This window comes from Schistocerca nitens, unplaced genomic scaffold (assembly GCF_023898315.1).
Source record: "Schistocerca nitens isolate TAMUIC-IGC-003100 unplaced genomic scaffold, iqSchNite1.1 HiC_scaffold_217, whole genome shotgun sequence".
Classification (NCBI taxonomy): domain Eukaryota; kingdom Metazoa; phylum Arthropoda; class Insecta; order Orthoptera; family Acrididae; genus Schistocerca; species Schistocerca nitens.
In genome coordinates this window covers 57,739-71,823 of record NW_026045758.1, presented here as the reverse complement: position 1 = coordinate 71,823, position 14,085 = coordinate 57,739, and the positions used below count along the sequence as shown (strand labels likewise).

The 14,085-nt window shown below is 51.9% G+C and overlaps 23 non-coding genes across 23 annotated transcripts; 6 read left to right on the top strand and 17 right to left on the bottom strand.

Annotated features, from left to right (window-relative positions):
• The first annotated feature begins 279 nt into the window (after positions 1 to 279).
• Positions 280 to 351, top strand: Trnag-ucc (transfer RNA glycine (anticodon UCC)). Its single transcript has one exon. It is a non-coding gene; the product is annotated as a tRNA-Gly (tRNA).
• Positions 352 to 616: 265 nt separating this feature from the next.
• On the bottom strand, positions 617 to 698 carry Trnas-aga (transfer RNA serine (anticodon AGA)). The gene has a single exon. It is a non-coding gene; the product is annotated as a tRNA-Ser (tRNA).
• A 140-nt stretch (positions 699 to 838) lies between these two features.
• On the bottom strand, positions 839 to 911 carry Trnak-uuu (transfer RNA lysine (anticodon UUU)). Its single transcript has one exon. It is a non-coding gene; the product is annotated as a tRNA-Lys (tRNA).
• An 832-nt stretch (positions 912 to 1,743) lies between these two features.
• On the bottom strand, positions 1,744 to 1,816 carry Trnam-cau (transfer RNA methionine (anticodon CAU)). The gene has a single exon. It is a non-coding gene; the product is annotated as a tRNA-Met (tRNA).
• Positions 1,817 to 2,790: 974 nt separating this feature from the next.
• Positions 2,791 to 2,862, top strand: Trnag-ucc (transfer RNA glycine (anticodon UCC)). The gene has a single exon. It is a non-coding gene; the product is annotated as a tRNA-Gly (tRNA).
• Positions 2,863 to 3,127: 265 nt separating this feature from the next.
• On the bottom strand, positions 3,128 to 3,209 carry Trnas-aga (transfer RNA serine (anticodon AGA)). Its single transcript has one exon. It is a non-coding gene; the product is annotated as a tRNA-Ser (tRNA).
• Positions 3,210 to 3,349: 140 nt separating this feature from the next.
• Trnak-uuu (transfer RNA lysine (anticodon UUU)) lies at positions 3,350 to 3,422 on the bottom strand. Its single transcript has one exon. It is a non-coding gene; the product is annotated as a tRNA-Lys (tRNA).
• Positions 3,423 to 4,254: 832 nt separating this feature from the next.
• Positions 4,255 to 4,327, bottom strand: Trnam-cau (transfer RNA methionine (anticodon CAU)). Its single transcript has one exon. It is a non-coding gene; the product is annotated as a tRNA-Met (tRNA).
• Positions 4,328 to 5,301: 974 nt separating this feature from the next.
• Positions 5,302 to 5,373, top strand: Trnag-ucc (transfer RNA glycine (anticodon UCC)). Its single transcript has one exon. It is a non-coding gene; the product is annotated as a tRNA-Gly (tRNA).
• Positions 5,374 to 5,638: 265 nt separating this feature from the next.
• Positions 5,639 to 5,720, bottom strand: Trnas-aga (transfer RNA serine (anticodon AGA)). Its single transcript has one exon. It is a non-coding gene; the product is annotated as a tRNA-Ser (tRNA).
• A 140-nt stretch (positions 5,721 to 5,860) lies between these two features.
• On the bottom strand, positions 5,861 to 5,933 carry Trnak-uuu (transfer RNA lysine (anticodon UUU)). Its single transcript has one exon. It is a non-coding gene; the product is annotated as a tRNA-Lys (tRNA).
• An 832-nt stretch (positions 5,934 to 6,765) lies between these two features.
• Trnam-cau (transfer RNA methionine (anticodon CAU)) lies at positions 6,766 to 6,838 on the bottom strand. Its single transcript has one exon. It is a non-coding gene; the product is annotated as a tRNA-Met (tRNA).
• A 974-nt stretch (positions 6,839 to 7,812) lies between these two features.
• Trnag-ucc (transfer RNA glycine (anticodon UCC)) lies at positions 7,813 to 7,884 on the top strand. Its single transcript has one exon. It is a non-coding gene; the product is annotated as a tRNA-Gly (tRNA).
• Positions 7,885 to 8,149: 265 nt separating this feature from the next.
• On the bottom strand, positions 8,150 to 8,231 carry Trnas-aga (transfer RNA serine (anticodon AGA)). The gene has a single exon. It is a non-coding gene; the product is annotated as a tRNA-Ser (tRNA).
• Positions 8,232 to 8,371: 140 nt separating this feature from the next.
• On the bottom strand, positions 8,372 to 8,444 carry Trnak-uuu (transfer RNA lysine (anticodon UUU)). The gene has a single exon. It is a non-coding gene; the product is annotated as a tRNA-Lys (tRNA).
• Positions 8,445 to 9,276: 832 nt separating this feature from the next.
• On the bottom strand, positions 9,277 to 9,349 carry Trnam-cau (transfer RNA methionine (anticodon CAU)). The gene has a single exon. It is a non-coding gene; the product is annotated as a tRNA-Met (tRNA).
• A 974-nt stretch (positions 9,350 to 10,323) lies between these two features.
• On the top strand, positions 10,324 to 10,395 carry Trnag-ucc (transfer RNA glycine (anticodon UCC)). The gene has a single exon. It is a non-coding gene; the product is annotated as a tRNA-Gly (tRNA).
• A 265-nt stretch (positions 10,396 to 10,660) lies between these two features.
• Trnas-aga (transfer RNA serine (anticodon AGA)) lies at positions 10,661 to 10,742 on the bottom strand. Its single transcript has one exon. It is a non-coding gene; the product is annotated as a tRNA-Ser (tRNA).
• Positions 10,743 to 10,882: 140 nt separating this feature from the next.
• Positions 10,883 to 10,955, bottom strand: Trnak-uuu (transfer RNA lysine (anticodon UUU)). The gene has a single exon. It is a non-coding gene; the product is annotated as a tRNA-Lys (tRNA).
• Positions 10,956 to 11,787: 832 nt separating this feature from the next.
• Positions 11,788 to 11,860, bottom strand: Trnam-cau (transfer RNA methionine (anticodon CAU)). The gene has a single exon. It is a non-coding gene; the product is annotated as a tRNA-Met (tRNA).
• Positions 11,861 to 12,835: 975 nt separating this feature from the next.
• Positions 12,836 to 12,907, top strand: Trnag-ucc (transfer RNA glycine (anticodon UCC)). The gene has a single exon. It is a non-coding gene; the product is annotated as a tRNA-Gly (tRNA).
• Positions 12,908 to 13,172: 265 nt separating this feature from the next.
• On the bottom strand, positions 13,173 to 13,254 carry Trnas-aga (transfer RNA serine (anticodon AGA)). The gene has a single exon. It is a non-coding gene; the product is annotated as a tRNA-Ser (tRNA).
• Positions 13,255 to 13,393: 139 nt separating this feature from the next.
• On the bottom strand, positions 13,394 to 13,466 carry Trnak-uuu (transfer RNA lysine (anticodon UUU)). The gene has a single exon. It is a non-coding gene; the product is annotated as a tRNA-Lys (tRNA).
• Between the last annotated feature and the right edge of the window lie 619 nt (positions 13,467 to 14,085).

The window sequence follows — 14,085 nt, the reverse complement described above, 5'->3', positions numbered from 1 at the left end:
GGATTGCCACCCAGCGACGTCGGATGAAACCGAAAAAAGTGCTACACACGCGGAGTCCTCCACTACACTGCCTTAAAACGACCACTCATCACTATCGTGTGAGTAACCTTGCGGCTGCGGCGACTAGTCTCGCCCAAAGACGCAGCGTGCGTGGAGGCGCTACCCGAATGCGTGTGGATGCACCCTCCTAGCTCGTAAAGCGCCTACAGCTACTATCACCGTGGGCCGCTGCTGGCGGGCGGGAAGCCGACACAGCGCGGCGTCGCGAGGAGCGGCTGTGCGGTGGTGGTGTAATGGTGAGCATAGTTGCCTTCCAAGCAGTTGATCCGGGTTCGATTCCCGGCCACCGCAAGTAACGCTAGTTTTTTCGTATATAGTATGTGAGCCGCGTGCTGTTAAATTAACGTTTTTGTCGTCGTTACTCCACGCAGACCATCCTGTAGTATGTCCCGACTTGCCCCGACTTTGCTCGGCTGACGCGAAAGCTGACGCTTGGAATTCGCCCTTATCAAAAGGACAGGCACTATAAACGGCTGTGAGAGGCGAGGTACCAAAACGACAGGCAAACTGCGAAATTTTCTGCTCCTTCTTCTTAAACAAAAAAAGAAAAAACGGACGCAGTCGGTAGGACTCGAACCTACGCTCCCAGAGGGAATCTGATTTCTAGTCAGACGCCTTAACCACTCGGCCACGACTGCTCGTAACTGAAGAGTCCCTCGAATCGTGAAAAATCAAACCCGTCTGCGCAGAATTTTGACAGGAAACGAACTCCGTGCACTGATTACGGCAGGGCTACCATCGCTACGAGACGAGCCATTACGGAAACGTTAAAAATCTTCGCCCGGACAGGGACTCGAACCCTGGACCCTTAGGTTAAAAGCCTAATGCTCTACCGACTGAGCTATCCGGGCTCACGCTTCTTGCGGATGGAGCGGCTGCAAGCAACGTGAATAACTGGAACGCGTGTGTAGGCGTACTACGGTAATATCTGGCTTCTGGCGCAACTGGCGACTTCACCGACTTCCCACTGACGCTGGTAGCAGCCCAACAGCTGACCAGCGCCTCCTCTCCCTTTACCCCGGTGCTGACAGTAATTGCATCATGTGCCTGTTTTCCCCGATTACATTCGGTTGAAGCTCCGCAAGGAGGGCGAAAAACGAACGTTGGAAGGCCAAAACATGGAGCGTTGGGTGCGTAAAAACTTCCGTTCCGGTACCGGGAATCGAACCCGGGCCTCCTGGGTGAAAGCCAGGTATCCTAGCCACTTTTTTTTTTTTTTTTAAATCTCATTTTGTTCGTTTTCGTTCGTTGTATCTGCTCTGGGAGGACGTCGAAAGACACCCGTTCCAGTTCGTTGTTGATCCATTAACTCAGTTTTTTTTTAATTACAGAGGGCAGCTAACCCTCTGACCGAGCGCGCTGAGCTACCGTGCCGGCGCCACTAGACCACACCGGATTTGCGCTATGACGTGAGGTTCACTCCGTTTCCTCTCGTATTTCGTGCTGAACCTGGACTCACTGCTGTTCTCTGTTTGCCAGCATATTTGCGCACAGCTCGAAATTGACTATTCGTTATTTTACTCATAACAGGTTAAGAGAAAGATCAAAGTTGTACGTTGTCATAATTGGAAATAAACATTTTGACGCTGAGCGTAGACTCCTTGTGGATAACGAATGACAATTAAGTTCGTTCCCTAGCAACAGCAACACCGTTAATTCAGCCGTGATGTACAGCAAATTAAATGCCCCGGGTGAGGATCGAACTCACGACCTTAAGATTATGAGACTTACGCGCTACCTACTGCGCTACCGAGGCACGTTGCGAGCAACGTTCCAGGAAACTTGGTAAGTCTCGCATATTAGAGATAGAGAGTTTGCGCGCTCTGAAGAATCTGTTGTGTTGCTACACGTGCTTTCCCGACTTGCTAGATTAAACTGCTGCCGCAGCTTTTTCAACGGAACGCAGCACTGCCTGAGGTTACAGTCCATCGCCCTTGCGGCGCCTGAACACAGCGGCCTGTTGGGCCAGGCCGACGTTACAGCTCAGAAATAGCACGCGACCGTCCAAGTACGGTCTCTTGCGTGCTGCGTGTTTGGTTCTTCTCACAGCGAATCCTGCTATACATTCCTGAGGCTGACGGAGCTCAAGCGAGGAATCGGTGCGGCAGCATTATAGCGATAACAGCAGAACGATACATCGGCCGGGAATCGAACCCGGGCCGCCCGCGTGCTAAGCGAGCATTCTACCACTTTTTTTTTCTTCTCATTTCGTTCGTTGCATTTGTTGGGGGCGGACGTCCGATGACGCCCGTTCAAGTTCATCGTTGACTCAGTCTTTTATTACAGAGGGCAGATAACTGTCAGACCGAACACGCTGAGTTATCGTGCCGGCAAACCTTAAGATTATGAGACTTACGCGCTGCTTACTGCACTACTGAGGCACATGCCACTGAACCACCGATGCTCGACAAGCTGCCCGTGCTTCCCGAGCAGTTTTCTGCAGGGAAAGTGGGATTGCCACCCAGCGACGTCGGATGAAACCGAAAAAAGTGCTACACACGCGGAGTCCTCCACTACACTGCCTTAAAACGACCACTCATCACTATCGTGTGAGTAACCTTGCGGCTGCGGCGACTAGTCTCGCCCAAAGACGCAGCGTGCGTGGAGGCGCTACCCGAATGCGTGTGGATGCACCCTCCTAGCTCGTAAAGCGCCTACAGCTACTATCACCGTGGGCCGCTGCTGGCGGGCGGGAAGCCGACACAGCGCGGCGTCGCGAGGAGCGGCTGTGCGGTGGTGGTGTAATGGTGAGCATAGTTGCCTTCCAAGCAGTTGATCCGGGTTCGATTCCCGGCCACCGCAAGTAACGCTAGTTTTTTCGTATATAGTATGTGAGCCGCGTGCTGTTAAATTAACGTTTTTGTCGTCGTTACTCCACGCAGACCATCCTGTAGTATGTCCCGACTTGTCCCGACTTTGCTCGGCTGACGCGAAAGCTGACGCTTGGAATTCGCCCTTATCAAAAGGACAGGCACTATAAACGGCTGTGAGAGGCGAGGTACCAAAACGACAGGCAAACTGCGAAATTTTCTGCTCCTTCTTCTTAAACAAAAAAAGAAAAAACGGACGCAGTCGGTAGGACTCGAACCTACGCTCCCAGAGGGAATCTGATTTCTAGTCAGACGCCTTAACCACTCGGCCACGACTGCTCGTAACTGAAGAGTCCCTCGAATCGTGAAAAATCAAACCCGTCTGCGCAGAATTTTGACAGGAAACGAACTCCGTGCACTGATTACGGCAGGGCTACCATCGCTACGAGACGAGCCATTACGGAAACGTTAAAAATCTTCGCCCGGACAGGGACTCGAACCCTGGACCCTTAGGTTAAAAGCCTAATGCTCTACCGACTGAGCTATCCGGGCTCACGCTTCTTGCGGATGGAGCGGCTGCAAGCAACGTGAATAACTGGAACGCGTGTGTAGGCGTACTACGGTAATATCTGGCTTCTGGCGCAACTGGCGACTTCACCGACTTCCCACTGACGCTGGTAGCAGCCCAACAGCTGACCAGCGCCTCCTCTCCCTTTACCCCGGTGCTGACAGTAATTGCATCATGTGCCTGTTTTCCCCGATTACATTCGGTTGAAGCTCCGCAAGGAGGGCGAAAAACGAACGTTGGAAGGCCAAAACATGGAGCGTTGGGTGCGTAAAAACTTCCGTTCCGGTACCGGGAATCGAACCCGGGCCTCCTGGGTGAAAGCCAGGTATCCTAGCCACTTTTTTTTTTTTTTTTAAATCTCATTTTGTTCGTTTTCGTTCGTTGTATCTGCTCTGGGAGGACGTCGAAAGACACCCGTTCCAGTTCGTTGTTGATCCATTAACTCAGTTTTTTTTTAATTACAGAGGGCAGCTAACCCTCTGACCGAGCGCGCTGAGCTACCGTGCCGGCGCCACTAGACCACACCGGATTTGCGCTATGACGTGAGGTTCACTCCGTTTCCTCTCGTATTTCGTGCTGAACCTGGACTCACTGCTGTTCTCTGTTTGCCAGCATATTTGCGCACAGCTCGAAATTGACTATTCGTTATTTTACTCATAACAGGTTAAGAGAAAGATCAAAGTTGTACGTTGTCATAATTGGAAATAAAAATTTTGACGCTGAGCGTAGACTCCTTGTGGATAACGAATGACAATTAAGTTCGTTCCCTAGCAACAGCAACACCGTTAATTCAGCCGTGATGTACAGCAAATTAAATGCCCCGGGTGAGGATCGAACTCACGACCTTAAGATTATGAGACTTACGCGCTACCTACTGCGCTACCGAGGCACGTTGCGAGCAACGTTCCAGGAAACTTGGTAAGTCTCGCATATTAGAGATAGAGAGTTTGCGCGCTCTGAAGAATCTGTTGTGTTGCTACACGTGCTTTCCCGACTTGCTAGATTAAACTGCTGCCGCAGCTTTTTCAACGGAACGCAGCACTGCCTGAGGTTACAGTCCATCGCCCTTGCGGCGCCTGAACACAGCGGCCTGTTGGGCCAGGCCGACGTTACAGCTCAGAAATAGCACGCGACCGTCCAAGTACGGTCTCTTGCGTGCTGCGTGTTTGGTTCTTCTCACAGCGAATCCTGCTATACATTCCTGAGGCTGACGGAGCTCAAGCGAGGAATCGGTGCGGCAGCATTATAGCGATAACAGCAGAACGATACATCGGCCGGGAATCGAACCCGGGCCGCCCGCGTGCTAAGCGAGCATTCTACCACTTTTTTTTTCTTCTCATTTCGTTCGTTGCATTTGTTGGGGGCGGACGTCCGATGACGCCCGTTCAAGTTCATCGTTGACTCAGTCTTTTATTACAGAGGGCAGATAACTGTCAGACCGAACACGCTGAGTTATCGTGCCGGCAAACCTTAAGATTATGAGACTTACGCGCTGCTTACTGCACTACTGAGGCACATGCCACTGAACCACCGATGCTCGACAAGCTGCCCGTGCTTCCCGAGCAGTTTTCTGCAGGGAAAGTGGGATTGCCACCCAGCGACGTCGGATGAAACCGAAAAAAGTGCTACACACGCGGAGTCCTCCACTACACTGCCTTAAAACGACCACTCATCACTATCGTGTGAGTAACCTTGCGGCTGCGGCGACTAGTCTCGCCCAAAGACGCAGCGTGCGTGGAGGCGCTACCCGAATGCGTGTGGATGCACCCTCCTAGCTCGTAAAGCGCCTACAGCTACTATCACCGTGGGCCGCTGCTGGCGGGCGGGAAGCCGACACAGCGCGGCGTCGCGAGGAGCGGCTGTGCGGTGGTGGTGTAATGGTGAGCATAGTTGCCTTCCAAGCAGTTGATCCGGGTTCGATTCCCGGCCACCGCAAGTAACGCTAGTTTTTTCGTATATAGTATGTGAGCCGCGTGCTGTTAAATTAACGTTTTTGTCGTCGTTACTCCACGCAGACCATCCTGTAGTATGTCCCGACTTGTCCCGACTTTGCTCGGCTGACGCGAAAGCTGACGCTTGGAATTCGCCCTTATCAAAAGGACAGGCACTATAAACGGCTGTGAGAGGCGAGGTACCAAAACGACAGGCAAACTGCGAAATTTTCTGCTCCTTCTTCTTAAACAAAAAAAGAAAAAACGGACGCAGTCGGTAGGACTCGAACCTACGCTCCCAGAGGGAATCTGATTTCTAGTCAGACGCCTTAACCACTCGGCCACGACTGCTCGTAACTGAAGAGTCCCTCGAATCGTGAAAAATCAAACCCGTCTGCGCAGAATTTTGACAGGAAACGAACTCCGTGCACTGATTACGGCAGGGCTACCATCGCTACGAGACGAGCCATTACGGAAACGTTAAAAATCTTCGCCCGGACAGGGACTCGAACCCTGGACCCTTAGGTTAAAAGCCTAATGCTCTACCGACTGAGCTATCCGGGCTCACGCTTCTTGCGGATGGAGCGGCTGCAAGCAACGTGAATAACTGGAACGCGTGTGTAGGCGTACTACGGTAATATCTGGCTTCTGGCGCAACTGGCGACTTCACCGACTTCCCACTGACGCTGGTAGCAGCCCAACAGCTGACCAGCGCCTCCTCTCCCTTTACCCCGGTGCTGACAGTAATTGCATCATGTGCCTGTTTTCCCCGATTACATTCGGTTGAAGCTCCGCAAGGAGGGCGAAAAACGAACGTTGGAAGGCCAAAACATGGAGCGTTGGGTGCGTAAAAACTTCCGTTCCGGTACCGGGAATCGAACCCGGGCCTCCTGGGTGAAAGCCAGGTATCCTAGCCACTTTTTTTTTTTTTTTTAAATCTCATTTTGTTCGTTTTCGTTCGTTGTATCTGCTCTGGGAGGACGTCGAAAGACACCCGTTCCAGTTCGTTGTTGATCCATTAACTCAGTTTTTTTTTAATTACAGAGGGCAGCTAACCCTCTGACCGAGCGCGCTGAGCTACCGTGCCGGCGCCACTAGACCACACCGGATTTGCGCTATGACGTGAGGTTCACTCCGTTTCCTCTCGTATTTCGTGCTGAACCTGGACTCACTGCTGTTCTCTGTTTGCCAGCATATTTGCGCACAGCTCGAAATTGACTATTCGTTATTTTACTCATAACAGGTTAAGAGAAAGATCAAAGTTGTACGTTGTCATAATTGGAAATAAAAATTTTGACGCTGAGCGTAGACTCCTTGTGGATAACGAATGACAATTAAGTTCGTTCCCTAGCAACAGCAACACCGTTAATTCAGCCGTGATGTACAGCAAATTAAATGCCCCGGGTGAGGATCGAACTCACGACCTTAAGATTATGAGACTTACGCGCTACCTACTGCGCTACCGAGGCACGTTGCGAGCAACGTTCCAGGAAACTTGGTAAGTCTCGCATATTAGAGATAGAGAGTTTGCGCGCTCTGAAGAATCTGTTGTGTTGCTACACGTGCTTTCCCGACTTGCTAGATTAAACTGCTGCCGCAGCTTTTTCAACGGAACGCAGCACTGCCTGAGGTTACAGTCCATCGCCCTTGCGGCGCCTGAACACAGCGGCCTGTTGGGCCAGGCCGACGTTACAGCTCAGAAATAGCACGCGACCGTCCAAGTACGGTCTCTTGCGTGCTGCGTGTTTGGTTCTTCTCACAGCGAATCCTGCTATACATTCCTGAGGCTGACGGAGCTCAAGCGAGGAATCGGTGCGGCAGCATTATAGCGATAACAGCAGAACGATACATCGGCCGGGAATCGAACCCGGGCCGCCCGCGTGCTAAGCGAGCATTCTACCACTTTTTTTTTCTTCTCATTTCGTTCGTTGCATTTGTTGGGGGCGGACGTCCGATGACGCCCGTTCAAGTTCATCGTTGACTCAGTCTTTTATTACAGAGGGCAGATAACTGTCAGACCGAACACGCTGAGTTATCGTGCCGGCAAACCTTAAGATTATGAGACTTACGCGCTGCTTACTGCACTACTGAGGCACATGCCACTGAACCACCGATGCTCGACAAGCTGCCCGTGCTTCCCGAGCAGTTTTCTGCAGGGAAAGTGGGATTGCCACCCAGCGACGTCGGATGAAACCGAAAAAAGTGCTACACACGCGGAGTCCTCCACTACACTGCCTTAAAACGACCACTCATCACTATCGTGTGAGTAACCTTGCGGCTGCGGCGACTAGTCTCGCCCAAAGACGCAGCGTGCGTGGAGGCGCTACCCGAATGCGTGTGGATGCACCCTCCTAGCTCGTAAAGCGCCTACAGCTACTATCACCGTGGGCCGCTGCTGGCGGGCGGGAAGCCGACACAGCGCGGCGTCGCGAGGAGCGGCTGTGCGGTGGTGGTGTAATGGTGAGCATAGTTGCCTTCCAAGCAGTTGATCCGGGTTCGATTCCCGGCCACCGCAAGTAACGCTAGTTTTTTCGTATATAGTATGTGAGCCGCGTGCTGTTAAATTAACGTTTTTGTCGTCGTTACTCCACGCAGACCATCCTGTAGTATGTCCCGACTTGTCCCGACTTTGCTCGGCTGACGCGAAAGCTGACGCTTGGAATTCGCCCTTATCAAAAGGACAGGCACTATAAACGGCTGTGAGAGGCGAGGTACCAAAACGACAGGCAAACTGCGAAATTTTCTGCTCCTTCTTCTTAAACAAAAAAAGAAAAAACGGACGCAGTCGGTAGGACTCGAACCTACGCTCCCAGAGGGAATCTGATTTCTAGTCAGACGCCTTAACCACTCGGCCACGACTGCTCGTAACTGAAGAGTCCCTCGAATCGTGAAAAATCAAACCCGTCTGCGCAGAATTTTGACAGGAAACGAACTCCGTGCACTGATTACGGCAGGGCTACCATCGCTACGAGACGAGCCATTACGGAAACGTTAAAAATCTTCGCCCGGACAGGGACTCGAACCCTGGACCCTTAGGTTAAAAGCCTAATGCTCTACCGACTGAGCTATCCGGGCTCACGCTTCTTGCGGATGGAGCGGCTGCAAGCAACGTGAATAACTGGAACGCGTGTGTAGGCGTACTACGGTAATATCTGGCTTCTGGCGCAACTGGCGACTTCACCGACTTCCCACTGACGCTGGTAGCAGCCCAACAGGTGACCAGCGCCTCCTCTCCCTTTACCCCGGTGCTGACAGTAATTGCATCATGTGCCTGTTTTCCCCGATTACATTCGGTTGAAGCTCCGCAAGGAGGGCGAAAAACGAACGTTGGAAGGCCAAAACATGGAGCGTTGGGTGCGTAAAAACTTCCGTTCCGGTACCGGGAATCGAACCCGGGCCTCCTGGGTGAAAGCCAGGTATCCTAGCCACTTTTTTTTTTTTTTTTAAATCTCATTTTGTTCGTTTTCGTTCGTTGTATCTGCTCTGGGAGGACGTCGAAAGACACCCGTTCCAGTTCGTTGTTGATCCATTAACTCAGTTTTTTTTTAATTACAGAGGGCAGCTAACCCTCTGACCGAGCGCGCTGAGCTACCGTGCCGGCGCCACTAGACCACACCGGATTTGCGCTATGACGTGAGGTTCACTCCGTTTCCTCTCGTATTTCGTGCTGAACCTGGACTCACTGCTGTTCTCTGTTTGCCAGCATATTTGCGCACAGCTCGAAATTGACTATTCGTTATTTTACTCATAACAGGTTAAGAGAAAGATCAAAGTTGTACGTTGTCATAATTGGAAATAAACATTTTGACGCTGAGCGTAGACTCCTTGTGGATAACGAATGACAATTAAGTTCGTTCCCTAGCAACAGCAACACCGTTAATTCAGCCGTGATGTACAGCAAATTAAATGCCCCGGGTGAGGATCGAACTCACGACCTTAAGATTATGAGACTTACGCGCTACCTACTGCGCTACCGAGGCACGTTGCGAGCAACGTTCCAGGAAACTTGGTAAGTCTCGCATATTAGAGATAGAGAGTTTGCGCGCTCTGAAGAATCTGTTGTGTTGCTACACGTGCTTTCCCGACTTGCTAGATTAAACTGCTGCCGCAGCTTTTTCAACGGAACGCAGCACTGCCTGAGGTTACAGTCCATCGCCCTTGCGGCGCCTGAACACAGCGGCCTGTTGGGCCAGGCCGACGTTACAGCTCAGAAATAGCACGCGACCGTCCAAGTACGGTCTCTTGCGTGCTGCGTGTTTGGTTCTTCTCACAGCGAATCCTGCTATACATTCCTGAGGCTGACGGAGCTCAAGCGAGGAATCGGTGCGGCAGCATTATAGCGATAACAGCAGAACGATACATCGGCCGGGAATCGAACCCGGGCCGCCCGCGTGCTAAGCGAGCATTCTACCACTTTTTTTTTCTTCTCATTTCGTTCGTTGCATTTGTTGGGGGCGGACGTCCGATGACGCCCGTTCAAGTTCATCGTTGACTCAGTCTTTTATTACAGAGGGCAGATAACTGTCAGACCGAACACGCTGAGTTATCGTGCCGGCAAACCTTAAGATTATGAGACTTACGCGCTGCTTACTGCACTACTGAGGCACATGCCACTGAACCACCGATGCTCGACAAGCTGCCCGTGCTTCCCGAGCAGTTTTCTGCAGGGAAAGTGGGATTGCCACCCAGCGACGTCGGATGAAACCGAAAAAAGTGCTACACACGCGGAGTCCTCCACTACACTGCCTTAAAACGACCACTCATCACTATCGTGTGAGTAACCTTGCGGCTGCGGCGACTAGTCTCGCCCAAAGACGCAGCGTGCGTGGAGGCGCTACCCGAATGCGTGTGGATGCACCCTCCTAGCTCGTAAAGCGCCTACAGCTACTATCACCGTGGGCCGCTGCTGGCGGGCGGGAAGCCGACACAGCGCGGCGTCGCGAGGAGCGGCTGTGCGGTGGTGGTGTAATGGTGAGCATAGTTGCCTTCCAAGCAGTTGATCCGGGTTCGATTCCCGGCCACCGCAAGTAACGCTAGTTTTTTCGTATATAGTATGTGAGCCGCGTGCTGTTAAATTAACGTTTTTGTCGTCGTTACTCCACGCAGACCATCCTGTAGTATGTCCCGACTTGTCCCGACTTTGCTCGGCTGACGCGAAAGCTGACGCTTGGAATTCGCCCTTATCAAAAGGACAGGCACTATAAACGGCTGTGAGAGGCGAGGTACCAAAACGACAGGCAAACTGCGAAATTTTCTGCTCCTTCTTCTTAAACAAAAAAAGAAAAAACGGACGCAGTCGGTAGGACTCGAACCTACGCTCCCAGAGGGAATCTGATTTCTAGTCAGACGCCTTAACCACTCGGCCACGACTGCTCGTAACTGAAGAGTCCCTCGAATCGTGAAAAATCAAACCCGTCTGCGCAGAATTTTGACAGGAAACGAACTCCGTGCACTGATTACGGCAGGGCTACCATCGCTACGAGACGAGCCATTACGGAAACGTTAAAAATCTTCGCCCGGACAGGGACTCGAACCCTGGACCCTTAGGTTAAAAGCCTAATGCTCTACCGACTGAGCTATCCGGGCTCACGCTTCTTGCGGATGGAGCGGCTGCAAGCAACGTGAATAACTGGAACGCGTGTGTAGGCGTACTACGGTAATATCTGGCTTCTGGCGCAACTGGCGACTTCACCGACTTCCCACTGACGCTGGTAGCAGCCCAACAGCTGACCAGCGCCTCCTCTCCCTTTACCCCGGTGCTGACAGTAATTGCATCATGTGCCTGTTTTCCCCGATTACATTCGGTTGAAGCTCCGCAAGGAGGGCGAAAAACGAACGTTGGAAGGCCAAAACATGGAGCGTTGGGTGCGTAAAAACTTCCGTTCCGGTACCGGGAATCGAACCCGGGCCTCCTGGGTGAAAGCCAGGTATCCTAGCCACTTTTTTTTTTTTTTTTAAATCTCATTTTGTTCGTTTTCGTTCGTTGTATCTGCTCTGGGAGGACGTCGAAAGACACCCGTTCCAGTTCGTTGTTGATCCATTAACTCAGTTTTTTTTTAATTACAGAGGGCAGCTAACCCTCTGACCGAGCGCGCTGAGCTACCGTGCCGGCGCCACTAGACCACACCGGATTTGCGCTATGACGTGAGGTTCACTCCGTTTCCTCTCGTATTTCGTGCTGAACCTGGACTCACTGCTGTTCTCTGTTTGCCAGCATATTTGCGCACAGCTCGAAATTGACTATTCGTTATTTTACTCATAACAGGTTAAGAGAAAGATCAAAGTTGTACGTTGTCATAATTGGAAATAAACATTTTGACGCTGAGCGTAGACTCCTTGTGGATAACGAATGACAATTAAGTTCGTTCCCTAGCAACAGCAACACCGTTAATTCAGCCGTGATGTACAGCAAATTAAATGCCCCGGGTGAGGATCGAACTCACGACCTTAAGATTATGAGACTTACGCGCTACCTACTGCGCTACCGAGGCACGTTGCGAGCAACGTTCCAGGAAACTTGGTAAGTCTCGCATATTAGAGATAGAGAGTTTGCGCGCTCTGAAGAATCTGTTGTGTTGCTACACGTGCTTTCCCGACTTGCTAGATTAAACTGCTGCCGCAGCTTTTTCAACGGAACGCAGCACTGCCTGAGGTTACAGTCCATCGCCCTTGCGGCGCCTGAACACAGCGGCCTGTTGGGCCAGGCCGACGTTACAGCTCAGAAATAGCACGCGACCGTCCAAGTACGGTCTCTTGCGTGCTGCGTGTTTGGTTCTTCTCACAGCGAATCCTGCTATACATTCCTGAGGCTGACGGAGCTCAAGCGAGGAATCGGTGCGGCAGCATTATAGCGATAACAGCAGAACGATACATCGGCCGGGAATCGAACCCGGGCCGCCCGCGTGCTAAGCGAGCATTCTACCACTTTTTTTTTTCTTCTCATTTCGTTCGTTGCATTTGTTGGGGGCGGACGTCCGATGACGCCCGTTCAAGTTCATCGTTGACTCAGTCTTTTATTACAGAGGGCAGATAACTGTCAGACCGAACACGCTGAGTTATCGTGCCGGCAAACCTTAAGATTATGAGACTTACGCGCTGCTTACTGCACTACTGAGGCACATGCCACTGAACCACCGATGCTCGACAAGCTGCCCGTGCTTCCCGAGCAGTTTTCTGCAGGGAAAGTGGGATTGCCACCCAGCGACGTCGGATGAAACCGAAAAAAGTGCTACACACGCGGAGTCCTCCACTACACTGCCTTAAAACGACCACTCATCACTATCGTGTGAGTAACCTTGCGGCTGCGGCGACTAGTCTCGCCCAAAGACGCAGCGTGCGTGGAGGCGCTACCCGAATGCGTGTGGATGCACCCTCCTAGCTCGTAAAGCGCCTACAGCTACTATCACCGTGGGCCGCTGCTGGCGGGCGGGAAGCCGACACAGCGCGGCGTCGCGAGGAGCGGCTGTGCGGTGGTGGTGTAATGGTGAGCATAGTTGCCTTCCAAGCAGTTGATCCGGGTTCGATTCCCGGCCACCGCAAGTAACGCTAGTTTTTTCGTATATAGTATGTGAGCCGCGTGCTGTTAAATTAACGTTTTTGTCGTCGTTACTCCACGCAGACCATCCTGTAGTATGTCCCGACTTGTCCCGACTTTGCTCGGCTGACGCGAAAGCTGACGCTTGGAATTCGCCCTTATCAAAAGGACAGGCACTATAAACGGCTGTGAGAGGCGAGGTACCAAAACGACAGGCAAACTGCGAAATTTTCTGCTCCTTCTTCTTAAACAAAAAAAGAAAAAACGGACGCAGTCGGTAGGACTCGAACCTACGCTCCCAGAGGGAATCTGATTTCTAGTCAGACGCCTTAACCACTCGGCCACGACTGCTCGTAACTGAAGAGTCCCTCGAATCGTGAAAAATCAAACCCGTCTGCGCAGAATTTTGACAGGAAACGAACTCCGTGCACTGATTACGGCAGGGCTACCATCGCTACGAGACGAGCCATTAGGAAACGTTAAAAATCTTCGCCCGGACAGGGACTCGAACCCTGGACCCTTAGGTTAAAAGCCTAATGCTCTACCGACTGAGCTATCCGGGCTCACGCTTCTTGCGGATGGAGCGGCTGCAAGCAACGTGAATAACTGGAACGCGTGTGTAGGCGTACTACGGTAATATCTGGCTTCTGGCGCAACTGGCGACTTCACCGACTTCCCACTGACGCTGGTAGCAGCCCAACAGCTGACCAGCGCCTCCTCTCCCTTTACCCCGGTGCTGACAGTAATTGCATCATGTGCCTGTTTTCCCCGATTACATTCGGTTGAAGCTCCGCAAGGAGGGCGAAAAACGAACGTTGGAAGGCCAAAACATGGAGCGTTGGGTGCGTAAAAACTTCCGTTCCGGTACCGGGAATCGAACCCGGGCCTCCTGGGTGAAAGCCAGGTATCCTAGCCACTTTTTTTTTTTTTTTAAATCTCATTTTGTTCGTTTTCGTTCGTTGTATCTGCTCTGGGAGGACGTCGAAAGACACCCGTTCCAGTTCGTTGTTGATCCATTAACTCAGTTTTTTTTTAATTACAGAGGGCAGCTAACCCTCTGACCGAGCGCGCTGAGCTACCGTGCCGGCGCCACTAGACCACACCGGATTTGCGCTATGACGTGAGGTTCACTCCGTTTCCTCTCGTATTTCGTGCTGAACCTGGACTCACTGCTGTTCTCTG